We start from the raw sequence: 27072 nt of genomic DNA, 5'->3' as shown, positions 1-27072 counted from the left end.
TGCAGACAAACCATGTTAACTTGGGATGTAGCTTCACAGCACAGTCTCACTCTACAGGCATCCTACATTCTGTCAGAGCAAAACTGTGTGGCAGACATGTTGGGCAGGACCAGGGCAGACCATCACTGTTAACTGAGAGTCATATATGACATCAAATGTACAGGCATAAAGAGTCATGGATTTTGTAAACACAAACTCCCTGGATCAGATTGTCAATACACCAACCAGGGGTACAACCATACTGGATCTGGTCCTCACTAATATGGGAGAGTGCTGCACACCCCTTAGTGTGATGTCTTCTGTGCTAAATTTAGACCACAACATGGTCTCCTTTCAAGTAAAAATAAAAATTAGAACCCCATACAACTGTGGAATATTCAGGAACTACTCTAAAGCTAGCTTCCTACTATTAAGTGATAATCTGCCAAAATTTCAACAGCCCATAAAACATGAGAACACTGCTGCCTATGCAGAGCTGTTCACAGAAACCCTATACAAGCATGTTAACAGCTGCATAGAGGCAGCTGTAGCCACCAGGAAGAAGGTACACAACTAACTCAAAAAACAAGCCACCCTGGTGGAATCACTTCAGTAGGCTGTATAACAGAAGGAAGGAAATCATGGCAAAAATTAAGAGGTGCAGCACCCAGCAGGATAAAAGCAAACTCATCAAACTAAACAAGCAAAGTCTACCAAAGCCAAATTTGAGGTAAATTTGGCCTCTCAGGGCAAGGACAACCACAAGGCATTCTTTTGCTATGCTTGCAACGTCAAAGCTAATACACAGTTGGTGCAGAACTCATTGTAAATGGAGCCACCTATACTGAGCAGCAAAAACAACTACACAGGTACGGCTGGTGCAACACTCTGCTTCTGCCAATAATAAGTCCCATGACATGAAGATAGAATTGATTTGCTGTTTAATTTGATTCTTGGAAACAATGTGTTCTTGTTTGATGGGACGTATTATTGGCAGAAGCAGAGTGTTGCCATGGGCACACTCTGCGCGAATTGCTACTCGAATTTAGTAATGTCCCACTGGGAAGACACATATGTTTTGAGAGATAATAGGTTTTCACAATATGTAAATTTTTTCAGGAGATTTGTGGATGACATTTTTCTGTTATGGATAGGACAGGGTGAGGGCATTCTAGAGCTCATTGACTACTTACATAGCACAATCTCCATAGCACAATCTCTTTTCTAAGATTTACATTTAAGAGCTCTGGGTCTGTTATGGATTTTTTTGGATGTAGAGGTGTATAGATCAGAGGCAGTACTATTAATACTAGATTATATAGAAAAGCTTGTTACACCAATACTACATTGAGAAGAGATAGTATGCATCATTCAATAATTTTTAAGAATGTGTTAAAAGGTCAGGGCATGAGAATGTCCAGATTAAATAGCATGGATAGTACTTTTGAATCAAATATAAATGTTTTAGAACAAGAATTTAGAGATAGGGAGTTAAAGGAATTTGGAAATAAAGAATATGGTTAAAGATGTTAAGGTACTTAGAAAAGGATGTGCACAACCATATTTTTCCAATAATAATGCTGTTGCTAGTAATGTTGAGTTAACTAATGACACTCCAATGGTGAATTTTATGAAGCATTATACCAACAATGTAAATATTTTTTGCAACATAATTAAGAAAAAATGGCCTGTTCTGTTATCTGACACAAAAATTAGTGGTGTTGTAGGAGAACATCCACATTTTGTTTTTAAAAATAAGAAATCATTAAAGAAATGATTGTGTTATGGGAATGGACAGAGTGTAAGGCAAGAGGGAGATAAGGGGACAGTGCCATGTGGCAAATGTAATTTCTGTTCATTCGTATATAAGAATATGGTTTTTAGGCATCCCATAACTAATCCTGTGTTTGAATTTAAGATTAGAGCAGATTGCTCCACCTCAGATGTGGTCTACCTAGCATGCTGTGAAGCCTGTTTGTCCTTTTGTACAGTAAAAACAAACAGGATGCTCAAGGAAAGGATTAGAGAGCATGTTTTAGCTATAAGGAAGGCAGATTTAAGGAATGCTTTAGCAATACACACACAAGATGAAGGGGCTTCACACACACACATAAATTTAGGGTTGAGTGCTTAAATTTTAGTAAACATCTTGGGGATATTAAGAATATTACTGAACAATGAGAAACAGAATGAATAATTAGATTTTAGGCTGATAGACATCCAGCGTTAAATGGTGAAGTCCCTTTAAAACCATTCCTTAAAATCGCAATTTATTCAAATGAAGTTAATACTTGTTAGTCATGTGATGTGTCTTACCTTTAATGTATGGGTATATAAGGAGTTTTAATTATTGTTGTTTTTATCGGTCTGAAGAAGTGCTCATTTGGGCATGAAAGCGCCCACCATATGAATTAAAGGATTGATTTTTTTACATCTGCTGCCGTGGCTGGTCCTTTTGAATGAATATATGTTTTGCTGATTTGTACAGATGTTTGTGTTGAAAAGGTATTTGTAAAGTGCTTCTGCTTGAAATGTATCCACAATGTGCCCTACTGGAGAGAACAGAAATGTACATGCACTATTGTAACTGTTTAACAGAGGAAACTGAAAGGTTAACCTCAGTCCAGAAAACTGTAAAATTTATCTGAAATTAAATCACTTTATGGGCTAGGCCATAAAGACGCTCACAGGTTTCAATGCAGCCAGAGACACAAATTATGTACTAGGAAGCTTTCTATATTGTCTTTGGGGTGAACTAATTACTACCTTGAAAGCATGGAGGTATAAAATTGTTTTATGACTTCCAGCACCCACCACAGATCTGAGCAAAAGCCCTTGTGTGTGCAGTTTTACAGGTAGGTGCTAAATCCTGCCAGCTTCCAGAAATGGGGGTTTGCATGGGGCTAGAAGTCAGATGACCAGAAGTGATGTCATTCTGCGAGCTATCCCAGAAGTAATATTTTAGATGTTATTTTTTGAGAAGTCTGTCGGTGAGATTGAGCATTCAGTATTCTGTCTTGAGCCTGACAACAAGAAGGATCATTCACCACATCATCTGCCTTGCTCTATTAAATTAAGTATGTAGGGAATAGTGATTCTCTTAGATTCAGTCAGGAATGTAGTGAAGCTTAGTTTAGATATTGTTTTTGATTATTTGTCTGAGCCTGTCCTTCAGTGTTATTGTAAATATTTCCTGTGATTTAAACTCTGATGTCACTGTGAATATATGCTTAGTATTTTCTTGTTCTTTTATTATTTATTATTAAATATATTTAAATATTTCATTCTGGCTGATCTTTGTAGATATATTTAAGTTTTGAGAGTATTTGCATGTTTACTTGATAACATTGTGTGGGCCACTCGTAATAGCCTTGCTCATGGTCAAACTACCATTTGTATTAATGTTAATTTCACTCAGTGTATTGGGTACCCTTGGAAGAGCCTTAAGGTAGCTGGCAGGAGTGTCTGGTGTCAGTCATAACTACGTTATAGTCTGGGCAGAAGGGGGCATAGCTTGTACCAGCCTTTCCTAGGTGTGTGTGTGTGTGTGTCTGTGTGTGTGTGTGTGTGTGTGTGTGTGTGTGTGTGTGTGTGTGTGTGTGTGTGTGTGTGTGTGTGTGTGTAAGTCAAATCTCAAAGAGTGTGTGTGTCAGCTATTTGGGCAGGGACATTAAGCACTGGTTGGACAAGAAGGGTACTGGAGGTCTTGGCTTGGACACTCAGCTGAGATCTCAGCTCTATAGCTGTGCCAGTGGGGAGTCTTACTGGAGATCTGGAAAAAGAGGGAGAAACCAGCCCCAGACTGATTGTGTTCCCCATGTGCTGTTAAGGGAAATTGTGCTTGATTGTGCTTGATGCAGTGAGCTGCATGTGGGGAAACTTTGTGGGTACCTGTTATCCTCACAGTGAACGTTCCCCACAGGTGCCAGTGGTGAGGATTGAGGCTCCTTGATTCCTGGCCCAGAGGTGGAGGCTCGTCACAACTACCCTTAATCTATTTAAGTGCATTTGCCCTCCCATTTTACTCCATAAATCCAGAGTATCATGTCCAGCAAGCCGATCCTTGTTGCTCTTTTAAACTTTTCATTTCGGGGGCATCCATTATATGACAGCATGGGATGAAAATGCTCGACAGTCCAACTTGCTTCATTAAGGATGGACTGCACCTGTTTTCCTGATCTTGAGGCACAGACTGCATGCACCTGTTTTCCTGATCTTGAGACACTCCTGCATTTGGAAAACATCCATGTCTAGATAGTTACTGAGACTTGGTTTAATTATAAAGAGAGCAATCCCACTGTACCACGGTTTTGCCCTTTCCATACCTTCAGACACTGTAGTAACTGTGATCGAGTCCCCATATTTATCAAGGAACATATTACCTCCAGGTAGATCTGAAAAGACCCACAAACTGAAATTATTAAACTTCATATCACTGTAGAAAGAATGTTACAGAAAATCTCCTTTTTGTTCCCTGATAGGCATGTAAGATTTTCCCTAGTAGCAAAAACTACATTATTTAGTGTGATTGTAAGTACCCTTCAATAAACTGGGATATGCTCTGAAATTTCTAGACTTGATAAACAAGAAATCTATTGAACAATTGGTAAATCAAACCCACTAGAGGACCTGAGTCTTACTAATATGACAGTCTCTTGCGCTACTTCTGTGGTATCTCATTCCTTGGTGAAGTCTGACCACAGACTTGTGATGTCCTTTAAACTCCCAAAAGCCCATAGAGCAAATCCCAGTGAATTTAAGAAATACAAATGTGCCAACCTCCACCCACTCTGTGACGAAATAACAAAATTCCGTTACGACTGTACCTCTTCTGACACTGATACAGTAGCAAGGTTCACTTCAGAATTCTACACCTATGTAGAAAAGTGTTGTCTTTCTGGTGTCATTCTAAGGGGATCCATTATTTGCCAGGTTAGGAGGATATGGTTAACAGACCATGTTGCTTTGCCAGTGATGGTCTGCATTTTTCCCCTCTAAGCTTTTGAATTCTGGCTAAAACTTTATCCACCCCATACTGCCATTTTTTTAGGGAATGCCAATTTGGCAAACCTACCTACATAGCAAAATCAGCTCAATTGAACCTCAAGGTGTTACGCTTCAATGTCAGGAGCATAAATAAAAAAACTACATTCCTCCCAAGCCCTCCTCACGCTCAAGAATATAGACATCTGTGCAGTTACTGAGACATGGTTTAAAATGGCTGGGAATACCATTTGTTTTTGATACGTTTTTTGCTGTGGGTCGCCTTTAGCAATTGGCTTGCTTTTTATTAGTTAATACCCCAGCGGTGCAAAGGTTCAGTGCCTTCCACACTATTAGACAAGTAGCTGCACAGACAAGGGCTAAATGTGGATGTGTCTCAGTGTACATCAGTAACAAGCATACCTCCTGGGTGGTCAAACAGGATGGCATGCTGAAGTTCCTCCATGTGCAAATCACCATAAACAAAATCTCTTTCCATATCCTAGACAGCTATAGGTCACTCTTCATGTCCCAAGAAGCTCACAATGCATACTTGGACCTATTCGAGACACTTACCATCAACCTAACACCCTACTCATGGGAGACTTTAATTACCCGTTTATAGACTGTGACTCTTACACAGTCTCAAATGTACAGCACAAAGATTCCTGGATTTAACAGTAAATACACCAACTAGAGGCTCCAACATACTGAATTTGTGCTCATAAATATGGGAGAAAGCTCTGTCCCCCCAGTGTTTCGTCCTCCCTGGTGAGATCTAACCATAAAGTTGTCTCCTTCAAAATCAGAATCAACCCCATAATCCCATTAAAACCAGTAACAGCTAGGAACTATTCTTCCAAAGTAAATTACTTTTTTAAGTGATGGTTTGTCAAAATCAAGTGCCCCTATAAATCCTGAGAACACAGCAGCCTATGCTGAATTGCTGTCAGAAACTTTGTATAACCATGTCAATGGCTGCATAGAGGCTGCTGTATCTACCAGAAATAAGCCCAGGACTAGCCCCAGAAACAAATTGCTCTGGTATCATCCCAAATTAAACAGAATATACAACAAAAGGAAAACAAATTATAACAAAAATCAGGAAGAGTAATTCCTTTAAATATAAAACCTCATATCAAACTAAATAGACAGCTAAGAGGGCTAATTAGGTCAAAGAAAGCCAACTTTGAGAAGATAGCCTCCCAGGTGAAAGATAACCATATGGCCTTCTTCAGCTATGTCAGAAACACCAAGGACAGCACAGCAATGTGCTGAACTTTTGGCTAATGGTACCACATTCACCGAGCCTGGCGATATAGCGAAACTGTTAACCACCAACTTCAGTTTCATATTTAAAACAAGATCTAATTGAGACTGATAAATTATTTAACCAACAACTATGAACTGTGCTGATTTGATGTTTGACTACCACCAAGTGTTGGAAACTGTCAATAACTTTGAGAAAATAATGATCCAACATAAAATTAGAAAAATCAATCGTGATCTAGCTGCCTATGAAGCTGGTGGGGCTTATGCTAATTTTACATCTAGTGGTAACAAAATTCTTCCTCAAGGTAAAAATGAGTTAAACACTAAAAGTAATAATCCACATATTAGGGGAACAGCTCACGTATCTCATGGGAATAAGAACGCTACTTCTAATGGAACGGGCACTTTAAGTGCGGCAAAACCACAGCGAGGAAGTGAGGACAACCAGCAACAGAAAGAGTTGTTAGTTTGGTGACAGAACCGGTGGTGGTTGAAGATGGCGTGGAAAAACCATCGACATCTTGTTGTTGTGTCTTTCGGCTTTTCCCGGTTAGGGGTCGCCACAGCGGAACTCCGGTCCTCTAATGATTGGCAGTAGATTTTTATGTGCTGAGTTGCCGGCCCTGACGCACAACCTTCAATGAAGGTACGCCCATTCACGCATGTCTCCACACAGAAGACACTCTAGCTGAGAATCGAACAGGACAACGTCTTACTGTGAGGCGACAATGCTACCGCACCACCACCACCACCTAATAACTTTAATTATAGTCAAAATAGAAACCAAGGCAGCAGTACTTCTTTTTCTCGGGGTGCCATCAGAATCAAGCGAACAGGAACCAGAGCAGAAGCAAGGGTTATTACACCCGAAGTTGGGGCAGGAACAGGAAACAATGACTGGTTCTAGCCCCATAAGCCTCAAGGTTTCCCATATTTGTGTGCACAATTTCTCTGACTTTCCGGTATCTGATGAGCACATTAAAGTACTGCAGTTGGGGTTTAATTTTCAACCAAGCAAAAGTGCCAGTGTTTTCAGGACATTAATGGCGCTAAAATTGTATGTACAAAAATTAAACTTAAGGTACATTTTGAATGATGTCATTTTAAAAAATCTAATAAGTAAACCTTCTAGTTTTAATCCTGGTCTTGTGCACACTATAAAAGTGTTTGAAATGCATTATGAAAACGGTATTAGAAAACGTTTAAAAGAAAGGAACAAATTTGTTTACTGTAATTTAAATTGCAGCAAAAAGAAGGCTTTAAACAAAATGATCAGTAGAAGGAATTTACATTATATAAGAGCCGACAAAGGGGGAGGGATTGTTATAATGAATGTTAAAGACTGCAATGAGGCAAATGGTAACATGTTAGGTAATGTTGAGGGCAAGACTGTTAGCAAACATGAAATATTGAGAAGTTATGAGTATATTTACAACGTTTTATATGATTTGCTGATGAATGGTGAGATTAACAACAATTTGTTTGAATTCTTGTATGTTGAGAGTCCGAAAATTGGTGTCTTGTTCGGTATACCAAAATTACACAAAAGTGTAATTAACCCCTACCCCCCCCCCCCCCCCCTTTTAGACTAATTGTTTCAGCTGCTGGAAGTAGTACTGGGTATATTTCTTTGCACCTAGGTTATGTTTTTAATCCATTAGTACAAGCATTGCCTACATACATTTTTGATTCCTGGGATGTTTTGAACTAAATAAGGTTGTTAACAGAAGACAGAAGTCCTTTTTGCAAAAATATTTTTTTTATGTTTACTGTTGATATAGTCTCATTGTTCACATGCATTCCACAAGAAGAGGGTGTAGAATTTGTTAGATGTTTTCTAGGTAAATATACTAATCTTAAAACTGATAACATCATAACCCTTATGACACTTTTAGAACTGGTATTAGAAAGTAATTGTTTTATGTTCAACAACCATTTCTATAAACAGTTAAAATGAGTGACTATGGGAGATACTGTAGGGCCAACCTATGCTAATTTAGTTTTGGGTCGGTGAGATAAGGAAATCTTTCCCCTGTCACCTTTATTCGATAAAATTGCTTTTTATCAAAGATTTGTAGACTTGTTTTTTATTGTGGAGAAAGAGGGATTTGGCATAGACAGTTTTTTGGAATGTTTAAACCAAAGTAATGAATTTTTGAAATTTATTATAGGAGAAAAAGGTTTACAGGTTTGTTTTTTAGATGTAGATTTGAAATAGGATGACAGTAGAGATATTTTCATTAGTTGTATACATAGAAAAAATACTTTTTGCAATAGTTATGTTCACTTTAAAAGCAACCACCCAATTTTTATGAAAAAGAATATCCCATGTGGACAATTTATAAGAGCATCTTGCATGACAGTAGACGATAATGATTTTAGAGCTGAATTAGAATTCATTAGTGGACTGTTTTTGGGGAGAGGATATCCAACTGAAATCTTGGATAGATCCAAACAAGAAGTTATTTCCAAACGGGAAACATAATTTCCCCCCATTTTGCTTAAGGGATTTATCAGTAAAAAGCAAAAAGTTAATTATGATGAAATATTGTTAACAAATTAGGGAGTCAGGATACCCTTAAATTTTGTCTGGACATGAGTTTAGACAATTGTACTATAAAGGATGCCATCAAGGATAATTGGAAAGTTATTTCAGGAAACGGAGAGGTTGCCAAGGTTTTGGGCTGTGGTCTTAGTTTTGTATATAAAAAATATAATTGTATTAAATGGATGTTGGAAAACAGAAATGAACAAATAGTTAACAATATTACGCAAAAAATGAGGGTTATGTACAAGTGTTTGGGTTTTAACGCCTGTAGGTTTATCCACAAAGGTCCTTTTGTTTGTGTCACACATTTGGAGTACACCATAACAGTTCCTGGATGATCTGATTGTGGCACTACGGGTGTAGTGTACATTGCATTGCATTCTGCATGTCCTGCATTTTACGTGGGAATGACAACAAGAAGCCTTAGAAAAAAAATGAGTGAACAACAGTGTGTTACAAAAAGTAAAAATGACAATAATGCATTTTACAAACATTCAGTAGTTTGTGCAATTTGGAAAAAGTTCACTTTTTCTATCATTAAGGTAGTGAGTCAGGATCCCCGGGGTGGTAGCTACAAGAATTTTGTCGAAAAAAGGGAAGCAGAATGGAAGTTACACTCGGCCTCATACATTTCTCCAGGCTTAAATGATAATGCCAATATTAAGTGTTTTTTAAAAGACAAGAGACCTACTATTAGGAGGTAAATCATGTACATTTTATGTCTGGTATAAAATGTAAAACTAACATATTTTAGTTTCATATGTTTTATGAAGTAAAATGTTTATATTTAGTGTACTCTGTGTGTTTTAATTTTTATTTTATAAAGTGGCTAAATAGTTAATATAGGAGATACTGATTTTTAGTTTAATTAAGTGTTGATTTATTTCAAGAGTTGATTGGTGGGTACTTAATTGGATTAAGTATTTAAATAGGTTGCATCATTTTTTAAGCTGTGTTTCTGATGAAGTCTTTGTGACGAATAGCGACTACTAAATTTTAACTACACTAAAAACTCAGTTTGGCTTCTGCCTCTGTGCTTGGTGGGTTTTTTTTTTTTTTTTTGAGTAAACATGTCAAAGAATTGGAAAGACCCAAAGGTTCTTAACAAAAAAAAAAAAAATTATAGGCCTAAAGTCCCTTGAGCTACTAAGAGAGGATGTAACCTCTTTCCACTTATCCAGTGTCTTATAGAAGTTTGAAGATGGGTCTCTGTCTGACTCACTGTGCTATTAGAGACCTGGTTGTTCTGAACCTCCTTTATCTCTGCAAGTCCAGTGTCTTCACCAGTAAAGGAACCATACCCTTAAGTCCTAATTTTTCAAAAACAAATAAATAAAACATGGTGCAGGAATAGGTTTATAACCCAACATTTTCCAGAACTCTGGAATAGACTTCCCTGCATATTAAACAGTGTGACTTACTTTATTTCTTTAAATGTAACATAAATAAGGGGATAGCTAGCCACAGATTTACACTTGGATTGACTGTTATGACCTTCCTGGAGAAATAGGTTCATAGGTTCATAGATTAGTACTAGGCTAAGTGCCCTTGTGGGCCATTTTAAGCCTAGCCAATTGCCCCATGTGAGAATCAAACCCTACACCTTGTGTCTGTAAGGTAAACACCTTAACCATTATGCCAACCTCCCACCCCTCTGATGTTGCATGAGGTAGGATACTCACAAGGAGGGAATGGACATACGACATTGTGGCCTTGGAGTATCTGTGAGGAATAAAGTCAGAAAGATGTTAGATGTTCTTCGTGTTTCACTGTTGCAGTCATCACACTTGGGTTATTCTGCCAGGGGTAGCCTTCAGTCGGCTCGAATACCAGAGGCTTAGTATTTCTGCGTTGGTTGCTGTCGCTCCAGGACTGACATCAGGTTGTCAGTGGTACAAAACCAGGCAGCTGATGCCATGACATCAGTCTTTCTTGCTGAGGAGCCTGAAGCAGAAGCAGTTTGCATGAGTGCCAGTCGGCTGTTAACTGACTTTTTGTTTCCGAATTGAAGTTGAAGTCTTCTAAAGCTAAGTACCTCGTTGGGGATCCTTTTTTCTTGCTCTAAGCGATGTCAGAAAAAGTTAACAATTCTCTCGCATGTGGAAAGCAAATAGCACACCGAGACTTCCATTCTTACTGTGTCACCTGTTTAGGCCCAGACCACGACATCCCTCGCTGTCGCTTTTGTGCTTTGTTCAATGCCAGAACTATACGTCATTGGGCCCTTATTGTAACTAAATAGTTTCGCTCTCAGTCCTCGTATTCCGATATGGCTTCGGTAAGCCATGCGACTACCTATCTTCTGAAAAAACATAAGGATAAAAACAGAGACAGACTGCACAGGTCAAAACTGCCGACAACGCTTCTGTTAAGCTATTCGTCAGTTCTCCGGTCCTCAGCGAGGCACATTCGCAGCCCCTGATGCCTGCTTCTGTGGATTTGCAGGTCACTACCGAGACCCGTTTCGGAGTCCAGTATGCCACGAGACTCTTCTTCGACTAAGGATCCTGCTGATGTCTCTACCTTGGATGGGTCCAGAGCCGCTGAGCAGCCACTGGCTTCCAAGGAAGTTCTTCGCACTACCAATACTCGACACAAACCGAAGACTTCTTTTGTGTCTTCAGTTCTTTCTAAAACTACAGAGTTTCTAAAGCCCAGGGTACGAACTACACTTAATAAAATGATGACCCAAGCTCAGGTACCTGCTTCCATGCCTCATTGTCAAATGCTTAAAATGGTGGAAGACCTTATTATGCTTATTAGGGGAAGCCAGGCCACCCCTTCCAAAAGAAAGAGACTTGTCCCGAGTCGTTTTATCTGAAAAGGAGTCCGATGACTCTGAAGATGTTCTTCATCCCACATTGCTGCAGTCCTAACACTTGGGTAGTCCGCTGTCCCAGTCGGCCCGAATACCAAAGTATAAGGCTGACGTCGGTCAGGGCGCATTAGTCTGACGTCAGGACGTCAGGGTACAAATGCGCATGACCGACGTCATATCCTCAGTCTTTTTTGCCGCATGGTCCGATGCAGAAGCAGTTTTGCAAGTGCAGGTTGGCGTTCTGAGATTTTCCGAAGTCGGAGTTTCAGACCGAATCCAAGTTGGCTAAGTACCCCGTTGGGGAATATTTTGTTTTTCTTGCCTCAGTATTTTACCAGATGTCAGAAAAAGTGAATAACTGTATTTCTTGTGGGAAACAGATACCTCATAGGGATTACCATACCTTGTGTATACCTTGCTTAGGGCCTGAGCACGACGTTGTTGGCTGTCGCTCTTGTGCTAGATTTAACAAACGCACGATAAAGAGAAGATTAGATTGTGCCAGGTTAGTTTTGGGAAGCGGTGTAATTATAAAATGCCGCCGCATGCTCCGACGCCCGCTTCGTCAAATAAGCGCAAGGTCAAAACAGCAAAGCCTAGCCTGGAAGAACCGTCCATGCGGACGCCGGTTCTTTAGAGGGCTCCGTGGAGCCAGAGGTTCAGCCAGAAATTTCTTTGGAATCCCAGGGAGAGACTTTATTACTACAAGATGTGACCTCTCAGGAGGTAGGCCAGGCAGAAGGGGCTTCTCAGGTAGCTGTTCTTCCCTCCCTTCCTAAGGTGGTTAGGCCCTCCCCTGCTGTTTCCAAGGCTTCTCCCAGGGGCAGGCCAAGTTTTGTTTCAGGTGTTACCCCTAGTTCTTCAGGGTCTGTACCTAAGAAGCATATGCTTAAGATGGCAGAAGATTTGATTACAATGATTAGAGGTTCTTTGCCCCCTCCTGATAAGAGGCCTAGGGTGGAACCTGAGCTTGGGAGTTTTGAGCAGTGTTCGGATGCTTCTGAGTCTTCGGCTGAAGACTTGCAGGAGTATTCCCTTACTCTGATTCTGATGTGGATGATTCTACTCCTTCTGCTTCTCCTCCTGAGGATTTTTCATTTTCAGAGACTCTTCATTCCATGAGGGAGCATTTTAAATGGGAAGGTCAGGATTTCTCTGATTCCAGGAAAAGGCTTAGGGAAATTTTGTTTCTACCCCAGCATAGGCCTTTAGCTATACCTCCTGTTCTAGATGTGGTGGAGGATGTTTTTGCAGAGGCTTCTCTGAACCCTGATTCTTTGCCTCCTGCTCCAGTTAAACCGGATAGATATTATAGGGTGCCTGAAGCTCATAAGTATCTTTTAAGAGTCCTAGGGCAGACCCAGAAACTGTTTCACAGGGGCCTAAAGGTGTTAAGGCTTCTGTTGTTAAAAATCCTGTTCCTCCGGATAAAGAGGCAAGGGCTTTGGATAGATGGGGAAAGAAAGTGTATACTTCTTCCACTTTGGCCATGAGAGCTTTGAATTGCCAGTTTCACATGTTGAAATATCAAAATTATCTCCTTTCACAATTAAAGTCTAAGGTAGATGCTTTGGCGGAAGGTATTGAGTGTAAAGAGTTGCAGGATTTAGTTCATGTTTCTGAACAGGTGGGTAAGCATTCTTTGCAATGTGGTTTTGATGCTGTGCAGGCCTCTTCGAGGGTGGCTGCCACTGGTTCGTTCTTCGCAGGCACGCCTGGCTGAGGGATCAGAATTTAGCTGAGCATGTGAAGACAAGGATTTTAGATGCTCCTTTACAATCTGATGTGTTGTTTGGTTCACCTGTGGAAGCAGTTCTAAAGAAAATGGAAGACAAGGCTAAGTCTATGCAGACTGTTAAAGATTTTTTGCAGGTTCAGCCTCCAAGTTTAGTAGAAATTGGCCTACCAAGGGGTGGACATATCCTGCTTATGATTCCCAGTCTAGGGGTAGGTCTAGACGTGGTAGGGGCAGAGCTCAAGGTTCTTTTAGGCCTAGAACAGGGAGTTCACCTGCTCAGTCTTCTGGTGAGGGCAGGGGTCAGTCCTTTCGTAAACAGACCCAATGACCTGCCTTTTCAGCTGCCAGAATCTTCTCGTCTGGCAGCACCTTTGGGAGGAAGGTTGGCACTCTTCAAAGAAAACTGGAGTTTAATTACCCAAGACAGATGGGTATTGGATATCATTCACCACGGTTACAGGTTTTATTTCCATACCTTGCCTCCTTTCAAAGGCATGCCAGACATTCCTCCTCAGCAAAGGAAAGAGGCTCACAGGCAAATTTCTCTGTTGCTCCAAATAGGGGCCATTCAGCCGGTTCCTGTGCCAGAAAGGGGCCTAGGATTTTATTCTCGCCTGTTCCTAGTACCAAAAAGGGGAACACGTGGAGACCAATTTTGGATCTGTCTATCCTCAACACTTATCTGGACATTCCCAAGTTCAAAATGTTGACGTTACAACAGCTTTTACCTATGCTGGGCAAAGATCACTGGATGGTAACTTTGGATCTCAAGGAAGCTTACCTTCATGTTCCTATCAGACTAATTTGCAGGAAGTATCTGCGTTTTCGAGCTGGGAATTCTCATTATCAGTTCTCTGCATTGCCCTTTGGCTTATCTACTGCGCCCAGAGTATTCACAAAGGTTCTGGCTCCAGTGATAGCTTTCTTCAGGCTAAAAGGAATACAAATCTATCCTTATTTGGACGACTGCCTGCTTCTGGCTCAAGGAAAGGACGTGCTTCTTCAGCATTTGGAATATGTGATAGCAGTGCTAAGATGCCTAGGGTATTCTGTGAACGAAATAAAGTCCAGTCTAGTACCCTCTCAAGACATGTGCTTTCTGGGCGTGAGACTGAATACAGCATCCCAGATGGCCTTTTTAACCCCGGACAAACAAAAGTATCTTTCTGTTTACTTCCATCAACTGTCTCATCAGTCCGGGCTGACTGCAAGGACAGTCCTTCAAGCCTTAGGGTTCATGGCATCTTGTATTCTGGTACTTCCCAATGCCAAACTGCATATGAGGAAGCTACAGTGGTATCTCAAAAATGTATGGACACAGCACTGCCAGGATTTGGACACTGTCATTCAAATAATACCTTGCATTCAAAAGGAATTTTTGTGGTGGGCTCAGGAATGTCACCTAAACAAGGGACTCTCTGTGACCCGGCCAGAGGCGAGTCAGATTCTAACGACAGATGCCTCAGACACAGCTTGGGGAGCTCATCTGAATGGAAAGTGGATACAAGACAAGTGGCCTGCCAGACTGCAGCATCTACATATCAACATGAAGGAGATGTTAGCAGTCCAGTTTGCATTACTGGCTTTCAAGGATTTACTTCCTCCAGGGCAGGTGTTGATTCTAACAGACAACACAACTGTCATGTGGTACATCAACAAACAAGGGGGAACACATTCTTATCCTCTATGCAGGCAAGCAATGATTTTGTGGGAGACTGCGTTAAGCTTGCAACTGAATCTTCAAGCAAGGTTTCTACCAGGAGCACAGAACTCCTTAGCAGATGTGTTAAGCAGGCAAATCATGGATCCCCACGAGTGGAAACTGGATCTTCATGTATTTCAGACATTGACAGTGTCCTGGGGAACTCCAGACATAGATCTGTTCGCTTCTCCACTAAACCACCAGCTGCCAAAGTTTTGCACGAAAAGGTTTCATCACACAGCCTGGAAAGTGGATGCTCTTTCTTTCAGTTGGGAAAATCTTCATGTGTATGCCTTTCCACCTCTGCCTCTCCTCCCAAAGGTACTCCTAAAGGTCAGACAGGACAAGCCAAGGATGATTTTAATAGCTCCAGATTGGCCTCGGCAGCACTGGTACCCATTGCTGAGGAGTCTGGTAAGGAAGCCTCCATGGCCCTTACCTTTGATTCCACACCTATTGTCTCAAAAGGACGGGCATCTACTCAATGTCAAGCTTCACTCTCTTCATCTAACAGCCTGGCATATTCTGTTTTGAACCATAGCAGGTCTCAGCTTCCTCAACAAGTTTTGAATGTGATTATGGAAGCCAGAAGACCTAGTACAAGGAAAGTGTACGCAGGAAAATGGAAGAGATTTTTATTTTGGTGTGCAACAAAGGATTTGGATGTTTCTGAGCCAAATTTGAGTGTGGCTCTTCAATATCTTACTGAGTTATTGGACAAAGGTTTGTCTTTCTCTTCCATTAAGATTCATGCTGCAGCAATTTCAGCTCACTATGATTGTGATCCACCATTGTTTTCTCATCCTTTGTTTAAGCAATTTCTTAGAGGGGCAAAGAATATAAGACCCCCACGTAGAGCTCCTACTCCTGCTTGGAACCTCAATTTTGTGTTGGAGAAACTTACTCTACAACCTTTTGAGCCTGCGGCTACTGCTGAATTGAAATACTTGTCGTGGAAGACTGCTTTTTTGTTGGCCATTACTTCTGCAAGAAGGGTTTCTGAATTGCAGGCCCTTATGGCGGTTGAGCCTTTTTTGATTTTCCATAAGGATAGGGTTTCATTACGTACTAATCCTTCCTTTATGCCTAAGGTGGTCTCTAGTGTGGCTTTAAACCAAACTATTCATTTGCCCACTTTTTATGCAGATCCCCAAAATAAGGGGGGAAAAGATTTTGCACACTTTAGATGTACACAGGCAGTTGCGTTATTATTTAAGCAGGACTAAGGATTTTAGGCAGTCTCAGCAGTTGTTTGTTTCTTTTGCTTTGAGTTCTCAGGGCAAGCCTGTGTCAAAACAAACTATTTCTAAGTGGATTGGGTTTTGCATTGCATTTTGTTATTCCCATCATGGCAAGGAGATTCCAGCTGGGATCAGGCCTCATTCCACTAGGGCTACTGCCACTTCAACAGCATTTCTAAGGGGTGGCAACTAAGGATATTTTGGAGGCAGCTACTTGGAGTTCAGTGCATACTTTCTCTAAGCATTACCACCTTCCTCTCTACTCTAAATCTAGGGCTGGTTTTGCCACGCTATTTTGCAGGGCATGTTGACAGCTCCAGCTTCTATGATTTGCCAGCCTCCCTTACCTCTGCTTTGGGATTCTACCCAAGTGTTAGGACTGCAGCAATGTGGGATGAAGAACATAGTACAGTTTTGTACCTACCATAAATGTAGATGTTCAAGATCCACATTGCTGCAGTCCAATTTACTCTCCTCCTTCCCTCTGTGTTTAGGGGTGGTTGTGTGGGTGGGGTTGTACTTTGTAAATTGTATATATTGTATATATATATTTGGTACAGGAGTGTTTGGTGTTTTTTGGTTTTGGCCTTATTTTTTTAGGGTCTTCTGACATCTGGGGCAAGAAAAGACTGAGGATATGACGTCGGTCATGCGCATTTGTACCCTGACGTCCTGACGTCAGACTAATGCGCCCTGACCGATGTCAGCCTTATACTTTGGTATTCGGGCCGACTGGGACAGCGGACTACCCAAGTGTTAGGACTGCAGCAATGTGGATCTTCGAACATCTACATTTATGGTAGGTACAAAACTGTACTTTTCTGAATATGAAGACATGCAACCCCTCTCTGCTTATGAGGATTCTGATGCAGAGGAATCCATACCTTTTGCCTCTCCTCCCGAGGATTTTTCATTTGGTGAAACCCTACATATTTTAAGGGAGCATTTCCAATGGGAATGTCAGGACTATCCTCAGTCAAAAAAGAGTGTCTATATCACGTTATCGAAAGATGAAACTAGAGAACACTATTTAATCGAACTTAAAATATCTAAACCACATAATATCAAACATTCAGAACAGTGAATTATTCCGAAACACATACACACAACACAAGCACACCTAAAAAACATCAATATACACATAATCCTACAACTAACCCTACACTAAACTATACAGACACTGCTATCTATCCACTTACCTTATCTAAACCCTAACCTCCGTCACTATCGCACACTCACCTAACCCACACCCTAACCCTAACTCGCTTAACCCGCCCCTAACCCTAATTCACCTAACCCACGCCATAACCCTAACTCACTTAACCTGACCCTAACCCTAACTCACCTAGCCCGTGCCCTAATCCTAACAACCACACAGTTGCACACTTACCTGAACCCGACCCGTAAATTTCCACCACAGCGCAGAAAATAGCGAAGCCACAGAACCGGCCAACCGAATTCTTTCTCTAGGAATGAATTTGGTGTTCTGCAGCTTCGCTATTTTTAGCTTTCACTCAAAACGGGTCGATAATAGAACATTCGAAGTTTTAAAACTTCAATGTTCTGATATAGACCCAAAAAAGAGCCTCAGGGAATTCTTAGATTTACCACAGCACAGACCTTTAGCCATTCCTCCTGTCATGGATGTTGTGGATGATGTTTTTATGGAATCCAGTTTGACTCCTGACACCCTTTCTCCTGCACCCAGGAAACCTGACAGGTACTACAGAGTCCCTGACTCTCACAAATTTCTTTTAAAAAATCCTACTGCTGACCCAGAGGTCATCTCCCAAGGACCTAAAGGAATTAAAGCAACCTCAGCTAAGAATCCCACCCCCTCACACAGGGATTCCCGAGCTTTAGACAGATGGGGTAAAAAAGTATACACCTCTGCAACTCTTGCTATTAGAGCACTAAATTGTCAGTTCCACATGCTGAAATATCAGCAGCATACCATGGAACTCCTCAAACAAAAAGTATCTTCCTTTCCTGCTTATGCAGAAAATAAGGAATTACAAGAGCTTATGCATTTTGCAAGCCAAGTTACTAAGCACACCTTGCAATGTGGCTTTGATGCCCTAGAAGCATCTTGCAGGGCAGCAGTCATTGGTTCTGTCCTTAGAAGGCATGCTTGGCTTAAGGATTAGACCTTGCCAGACCATGTCAAATCAAAATTATTGGACGCACCATTGAACAAAGACAATTTGTTTGGCACCAAGGCAGAAGAGGTCTTAAAAAAAGATGGAAGAAAAAGCTAAATCTATGCAGACAGTTAAATACTTTTTAAAGGTCCAGCCGCCAAGGTTCAGTAGGCATTGCCCCTCCAAGCACTGGTCCTTTCCAGCCCACCTCAGCCAAAACCTAGGGGAAGCAGACCCCCCAGACAGCAATCCCAGGGAATGCAGAGATCTAAGCAATGGAGTTCCTCCTCTTCAAAAACAGGGAGTGCTAAGCCCACCCCCTTATGGTAAGAACTCACAATGACTTTACACCTCCACCCCTTACCTCTGCCCACCTGCTTGTGCCCCTAGGAGGAAAACTCTCCTTCCATGCAAACAAGTCTATTATCAACACCAATGGGTCCCAACATAGTGTCCCAGGGATACAAATTTTATTTCCACACTCTGCCAACCCCAAAAGGGTTCCCAGATCTTTCTCCAAACCAGTAGGCAGAGGCCAAAAAGCAAATTAATTCCCTGCTCTCCTTGAGGGCAATACAGCATGTTCCTGCAGACCAGATAGGCCAAGATTCTATTCCAGACTCTTCCTGGTACCCAGAAAAGTGGGCACCTGGCACCCAATCCTCGATCTGTCCATTCTAAACACCTTTCTGGTGATGCCAAAATTCAAAATGCTCACCCTCCAGCAGCTTCTTCCTATGCTTCCCAAGGATGCTTGGTTAGCCACCCTAGACCTAAAAAAGGCCACCCTCGACCTAAAAGAGGCCTACCTACACATCCCAGTCAGGGAATCTTGCAGGAAATATCTACGTTTCAGGGCAGGATCTATGCACTTTCAGTTCTCTGCTATTCCATTTGGCTTATCCACTGCTCTCAGAGTTTTCACAAAATGCCTGGTTCCAGCCATTGCTTTTTGCAGACAAAGAAATATTCAAATTTACCCCTACTCAGATGATTGCCTGATTCAGGAAAAGCTGTTACAGTACCTGACCTTTGTAAAGGACCTACTGATCTCCCTGGGGTATACTATCAACGAAAAGAAATCAAAAGTAGTCCCCACACAAAAAATTGTATTCCTGGGAGCAAGCCTGGACACAGCATCCCAGATGGCATTCCTTACTCCAGAAAAGCAAGCCTACCTGACAGGCTACCTCTCTCAACTAGCCACCAGAACCCAGTTATCCGCAAGGAAAGTCCTGCAAACTCTAGGATTCATGACTTCCTGCATTCTACTCATTCCATATGCCAAATTGCATATGAGGAAACTACAGTGGTACTTAAAAAGCCTTTGGTGTCAGCATTCTCAAGACCTGGAAACTATCATGCCTGTGATACCCTGTCTAAGGAAAGATTTTCTTTGGTGGGCAGAAGCATGCAACCACAACAAGGGACTTCCCTTCTCACAACCCCACGCCGCCCAGACCCTCACTACAGATGCATCAGACTATGCCTGGGGTGCACACCTGGACAGCAGGTGCATTCAGGGCCATTGGAGCCCAAATCAAATACATCTGCACATCAACCAAAAAGAGATGCTAGCTGTTAAGCATGCCCTGACAGCTTTCAGACCCCTACTCTCCCCAGGGCCTCTAGTGATCAAGACAGACAACACCACAGTGATGTGATATATCAACAGGCAGGGAGGGACTCACTATTATCCTCTCTGCAGGCTCGCCATGACCCTTTGGCACAAGGTCTCAGCCATGCAAATACACCTGCTAGCACAATTCCTGCCAGGCTCCCTAAACTCTCTGGCAGACAACTTAAACAGAAACCTGCTAGACCCACACCAGTGGCAGCTAGACCACAGAACCTTCAACCTTATAACCCAGAAATAGGACACCCCGAAAGTGGACCTCTTTGCCTCTCACTCCAGTCATCAGCTCAGCAAATTCTGCACCAGGGAACCTCACAGCAAGGCCTGGAAAGTGGATGCTCTATCCTTTCAATGGGTAAACCTCTCGAGCTATGCATTTACCCCTCTACCACTCATTTCAAGGGTACTGCTCAAAATAAGGGAGGAAAAACCAAGGGCAGTCTTGATTGCCCCAGAGTGGCCATGCCAGCATGTATGCACTGCTGCGCAGCCTGTCACCCCTGGCACCATGGCACCTACCTCAGATCCCAACACTCCTGACCCAGAAGAATGGAGAATTCACGCATCCATAATTGCAGACCCTGAACATGGCAGTCTGGCTTATTCCCTGAGGAGAGGCCAGACACCCCAGCACTAGAAAATCCTATGCTGACTAGTGGAAAAGGTTTTGCACCTGGATCCAGGCTAAGCGAGCCGAAACAGCACAGCCCTCCCTACCTCTCATCCTGGATTACCTAGCAGATCTACTACACAGGGGTCTGTCCTTAAAATTCATGCCTCTGCCATCTCTGCTCATTGTAGCACAGAGTCACCTCTCTTCTCACACCCTGTCATCAAACAGTTCCTAAGAGGGACTAACAACTTAAGGCCACCCAGAAGAGCTCCTACCCCAGCTTGGGACCTTAACGTTGTGTTGGAAAAGCTCACCCTACCCCCCTTTGACCCTGCAGCTCCAGCAGAGTTAAAATTCCTCTCTTGGAAAACAGCCTTGCTCCTGGCCATCACTTCAGCTAGAAGAGTTTCAGAGCTACAAGCACTCATGGCTGTAGAGCCCTTCATTATTTTCCATGCTGACAGGGTCTCCTCAGGACTAAACCATCCTTCATGCCTAAAGTGGTGTCCAGTGTGGCTCTCAACCAATCCATTCATTTGCCCATCTTTTTCCCTAACCCACAAAACAAGAGGGAAAGGATTCTGCACTCTCTAGATGTGCACAGACAGCTCCTGGCCATCACTTCAGCTAGAAGAGTTTCAGAGCTACAAGCACGCATGGCTGTAGAGCCCTTCATTATTTTCCATGCTGACAGGGTCTCTTCAGGACTAAACCATCCTTCTTGCCTAAAGTGGTGTCCAGTGTGGCTCTCAACCAATCCATTCATTTGCCCATCTTTTTCCCTAACTCACAAAACAAGAGGGAAAGGATTCTGCACTCTCTAGATGTGCACAGACAGCTCAGATTCTATCTGGATAGTACTAAATCTTTTAGAAAAACTGACCAATTGATAGTCAGCCTCGCAGCAGGGGCAGAGGGCAAGGCTATATCCAAACAAACAATCTCCAAATGGATAGCACACTGCATCCATGTCTGTGACAAACAGCACGGGAAACCACCCCAAAGGGGGTCAGGACACATTCCACCAGGACAACCTTCACCTTTGCAGTTTTTCTCAGAGGGGTCCCCACCAGGGACATTCTCGAGGCTGCAACATGGACTTCTGTTCATTCCTTCACCAGGCATTACCACCTGCCTATCTTCTCCAAATCCATGGCAGACTTTGCCACTGCAGTCTTGCAGGGCATCCTAGCCAGTCCCCAGTCTTCTTGACTGCCTCCACCCTTTTATTCAGCTTTGGGAATCAACCCAAGTGTGATGACTGCAATAATGAAACATGAAGAACATAGTACAGTTGTGTACACTTAACATAAATGTAGATGTTCGAGTGCATTCTGCAGTCCTGGGTTCCCACCCTCCATCCCCCTTGTCTCTCTCTGTCTTTCTTTCTCCTTACAGGGAATTTTTAATATTTACTTTCTACTGGTGGTGTTCTTCCACCATAACCTAGCTCCCTATTTGGGGAGTCCTGACAGTTGGGGCAAGAAAAACTGATGTAATGGCATCAGCTGCCTGTTTTTACACCACTGATGACCGGATGTCAGTCCTGGATTGACAGTAACTGATGCAGAAATACTAAGCCTGTGGTATTCGGGCCGACCGAGGGCTACCCCTGGCAGGATAACCCAAGTATGATTACTGCAACAGTGAATAAACTCGAACATCTACATTTATGGTAAGTGTACACAACTGTACTTTAAGGAATTTGCAGATAGAGATAGTATGGCCTTAAGAACCCTGCTGATTCCACTTGGGCATTAGCCTCCTGGTCCTGCCGAGGCTCAGATGCATCTACCCTTGGCCCAGATCCCAGATTCTGCAGTTGCTTCTTTGGTGGTGGCCCTTTTTGGAAGCAGAGAGTGGAATGTTATGGTTTTGTCACCAGTAAGCTAGGCCTTGGAAGTTTTAGTTACTGCACTATAACAAGATGTTGGTTGCCAGGCATGCATAGAGGATGTTAGCCTTCACCTAAGTTGTGAGAAGATCCAACAAAAACGTTGACAATTTTATTGGATGTTTCCTAAGACAGAGTATTTGCCTCTACAATATAGACTCCATATATCTCTTAGAGATTCTGTTACCCCTGCATATACCCACTACAATCTATCAGCAGTTTAACTACATAAGGTTTGTGGATGTTTATCTGACAGCATGATGAAGAGCTCCCCCTACTTCCAAGACTCCTTTACTCTCCACATTACGGTCAGCCACCCAAAAGAATGACTCCTCCCTGACGGTTTCTTTCTTAACTGAGGGAGGAGGGTCTGAATTTTTCTGATCAGATGCAGTGTCTCATGGGTTATGATATGGATGACTCTACTCTTTCATAACATTCCCCTCAGACAGTATCTCCCTAAGAAGAGTTGTAAATTAAATGAGGGACGCATTAAATGTGCACCTCAGGGGATGAAGAAGCTCTTAGCAAACCAAGAAAGAGATACTGTGAGCTAGTAAAGGTAGAAGAACCTATACCATCAGAGAGCCGTAGTGCTGTGCAGGCCTTCAAAGATGTGCTTGATATTGTCTCATTAAAGCCTGATTCTCAATCCACTGCATACAGGAAGCCTGACATGTCTTAAAGAGTACAAGATGACTTCAAGCATTTGTATAAAAACCTTCAACAGATCCAGTTGATTCAAATTTTTATTCCTGTGAACATGAACCAGTATATGTAAAAATGACTTGAAACAAAAGATACAAAAATTAAAATTTAGAATTATAGTATAAAGCTACAGCTACACCAGAAATATTAATGCAAATATGTATTTTATTTATTTTATTTTACATTTGTTTACCGTGAAAGTCCGACTGGACAACATGTCTGTTTTCAGCGGAGGCCCGTGGAGAAAAGCTGCAAGACATACAAAGAATTAGACAAACTTAACAATTTTACAAAAAGAGAAGTTAACAAGCTTAGCATTTTACTTAATATATTGTAGGGGAAATAACGTTAAAAAATAGATATTTTGTGAAGGAACACATGTTAGTTGGTGGATTATTAAACAGAACAGGAAAAACAGACTAGTTGCTAAGGTTACTATTGAGAAGAAGAGAAGTTGTGTAGATAGTTCTGTTTTAGCTGGTTACTTTAGTGCAGGCATTACAAGGTTAGCCAATATGTATAATAAAGCCTATGGGATTGTTATGTAAGGGATATGTAGAGGGAAAGAAGAGGAAACTGTAAGCAAATGTGGTTGGTCAGATTTTTGTGAGGTGTCAGGGGTGGAGTTAGAGAGGATTTTAGAGAAACTACGTAACATGATAGTAGAAGTGACTTTATAAGGCATTAAACTAGACTGGCGTGAGTTAGATGGTGTTTTGGTTACTTCTAGTTTAGTGTTATGTTTTGTTTTGTTTTTTTTTTCTTCTTCTTGGAGTACTAGCATAAAACTTGACATAAAACAGACATCTCTGTAGTTACAAAACATTAATGTAAGTGCTTTTTAAAGGTGCATGTTTAAGACTTCATGGAGTCAAATATGTTAATTAAGGTAAATTCAGAAGTGCCAGGGTTACATATGTATTGCTGCTGTGAAGTATACGTTTTCCATGGCTCTTTAATATTCTTAACATGTCCCATATGTAAAGTCCTTAAAGTTCAACAATGGGATTGTGTTATTAAATGCTCAACTTCTCTGTCCTTTTTCTCCCTATTTACTGTCCCTGCTATGAATAAACCATAATTCTTCAATGAACTGAGATAGACCCTCTCCTTCTGTATCAGATTTTCCTGATGTTCCACCTAGTCAGATGAAAGCAGCAGCAATAGAAATACAAAAGCAGCTAGAAAAACGAGCCATCCAAGCAGTCCCACCAGACCAGATAGAAGAATCTGGAACTTACTCAAGATTTGTTTTAGTGCAGGAGAAAATAGGGGACTAGAGACCAAATGTGGATCTCAGCAATTTGAACAAATTAGTTCATCACACAAAGTTTCGGATTGTCATGGTTCAGGCCATTCTGCCCTTTTGGGCAAGGATGACTGGATATGCTTGATAGACCTTCAGGATTTGTACTGTTTCATAAAAAATGAACAATCCAGAAGGTATTTATGCTTTCAGCTGGGATCCAGTCACTACAGGTTCAGAGCACTGCCCTTTGGCCTCACCACAGCCCCCAGGTATTCATCGAATGCTTGGAAGTGGTAGCAGCTCACTTGAGACTGCAGGGATTCCGATGTTTCAATACTTAGATGACTGGCTCATTACCAACCGGAACAGGCATCTACTAAGAGCGAGAGATCAGGTACTCCAGACTTGCTCCCATCTGGGGATAACCGTAAATTACAACAAGTCGAACTTACAACCATCTCAAACGTTGGAATTCATAGGAGTGGCTTTCGACACTGTATCAGTGACAACTTCTCTTCCTCTCTCAAGAGAGCAAACTGTCATATTCTAGGTCAGGAAAATAGTTCACAGTACCAAAATTTCAGCCCGGTGATTCCTCAAGCCTTGGAGTCGATGTCAGTGGCCATAATTTTAGTCCCTCTAGCAAGATTTCATATGAGAATTCTTCAATGGATGCTGGCAACACAAAGGTTGATTCTTTATCAATGCATGTCAGCCCAAATAAGATTCACTCAGGCATGCAAGAGATACCTTTGGTGGTGGATTCAATCAGATCAGGTTCTACAAAGCTGTCCTTACATTCTCCCTCAGCCCAAGACCATAGTGACCATGGATGCATCCCAGATTGGGTGGGGGGAGGGCATTTCTTGGGTAAAACAGTCCAAAGCACTTGGTCCCCCGAAGAGGTCAACAAGCATATCAATGTCCTGGAAATGACAGCAGTACTCTTAGTATTGCAGGCCTTCCAAGACTCTCTCCCTTTTGGTGCAGTTGTGATTCCAACAGACAGTATGTCAGTAAGTAACCACACAAAGTAAAAAAAATATGAAATACAACAGCCAGAAACCGAAAAAAAAACAGCTTATTCCTTCTCCAGCGCTTCGGGCAAAGCCTTCAAGGAGTACATAAAAATAAGAAAGCAACACCCTTCCTTAAATACACATTCATATACTTCAATTACCAATTAAAAGAATTAATTCAAATCAACAGCTTCCAATTACACACTAAGTTGAGTCCTTTAGGAGATATAGTGTTAAATTTCAAAATGAACATACTTTCTTTATATAATAATGTCTTTATATACATGGTTTCTGAAAAAAAACCTACAGGAATTTTCTCTAAAACAGTAGCTTTTAAACCTTGAGGATTTGAATTATGAAATTCCAGGAAATGCTTAACTACAGGACTATCCACTTTTTTATTTTTAATATTTCCAATATGCTCCGGCAGTTTGAATTTAACCTTCCTTTTACTTCCTTATATATATATAAGACTGCAGGGGCACTTTAGAGCATAAATCACACCTTCAGTGTCACAGTTAAACATTTTAGATAGACTAAAAAGTAAACTATTAATACGCTCAAAAGTTCTTGTGATGTAAACACATATATTACAATGACCACAAGGAAAATCCCTGTGGATGTATTAATAGCAGAGGTAAGAATAACAACAGGAAATACAAATTGATTGTGTACCAAAATGTCTCTTACGTTTCTGCCTTGTTATATGCTGTACCTAATAAGGGAGACAGATTATGTGCCAAATCATTATAAGTAAACAAATATTTCCAGTAGTATTGTACTACGTCTATCAGTTTAGAACTAAACACTCCATAGGTAGAAACAAAATACATTTTTCTCCTGTTATTCATTGTATTATCCAGACCATTACTGTATATTTTAGCACTGTGAAAGGGTTCAATCTGATGTTGTTAATCTTCGTTCATTCCTTACTGATGGGTTATCTGTTTCATCCTCGGAACCCAGCCGGCCATATATCAAGCTTGCGTCAGCAAAAACTCTCGAGCCAAGGTCCTACCCAGAATGCTCTGCTTCCTGTTACCTCAGATTTTGTTTGCCGCGTTGCTGTACAGCCATGTCAAGCCACTCTCTCTCAGCTAAGTGAATCATTTTTTGAAAGTTTATATATCGTTTCTACTTTTAACATTTTTCACTCAGTTACTTGTATTATTCTCCTACCCTATCGTATCCTTAAGACTCTCTCTCCCTTTAGTCTATTTTCCTTTATTACCCTTTTCTTACCTTTGAGGTAATTCTTCATTACCATTGTTGGTAATCCTTCTTTCCTTCTCTCTTCTTACCTTTTTGGGTAGCCTTTCTTCTTCTTCTTGATACTATCGTTCTTCTCCACATCATAATGTCAGATAAGAAAAGTAGTGTTGGTTTTAAACAGTGTAAGGACTGCGGCCGTAAGTTACTGCTTTCTGATGGCCATGACTTATGTGTCTATTGTTTGAATGTCTCCCACCTTACTGTGGATCCCCCGTGTGGGATTTGTAGAATTTTTTCGACCAGGACTCTTAAGAGGAAG

The sequence above is a fragment of the Protopterus annectens genome, chromosome 1.part0, assembly GCF_019279795.1.
Source record: "Protopterus annectens isolate FY-2018-M chromosome 1.part0, PAN1.0, whole genome shotgun sequence".
Classification (NCBI taxonomy): domain Eukaryota; kingdom Metazoa; phylum Chordata; order Ceratodontiformes; family Protopteridae; genus Protopterus; species Protopterus annectens.
The sequence above is the reverse complement of the archived record's forward strand: the minus strand, read 5'-3'. Positions refer to the sequence as shown.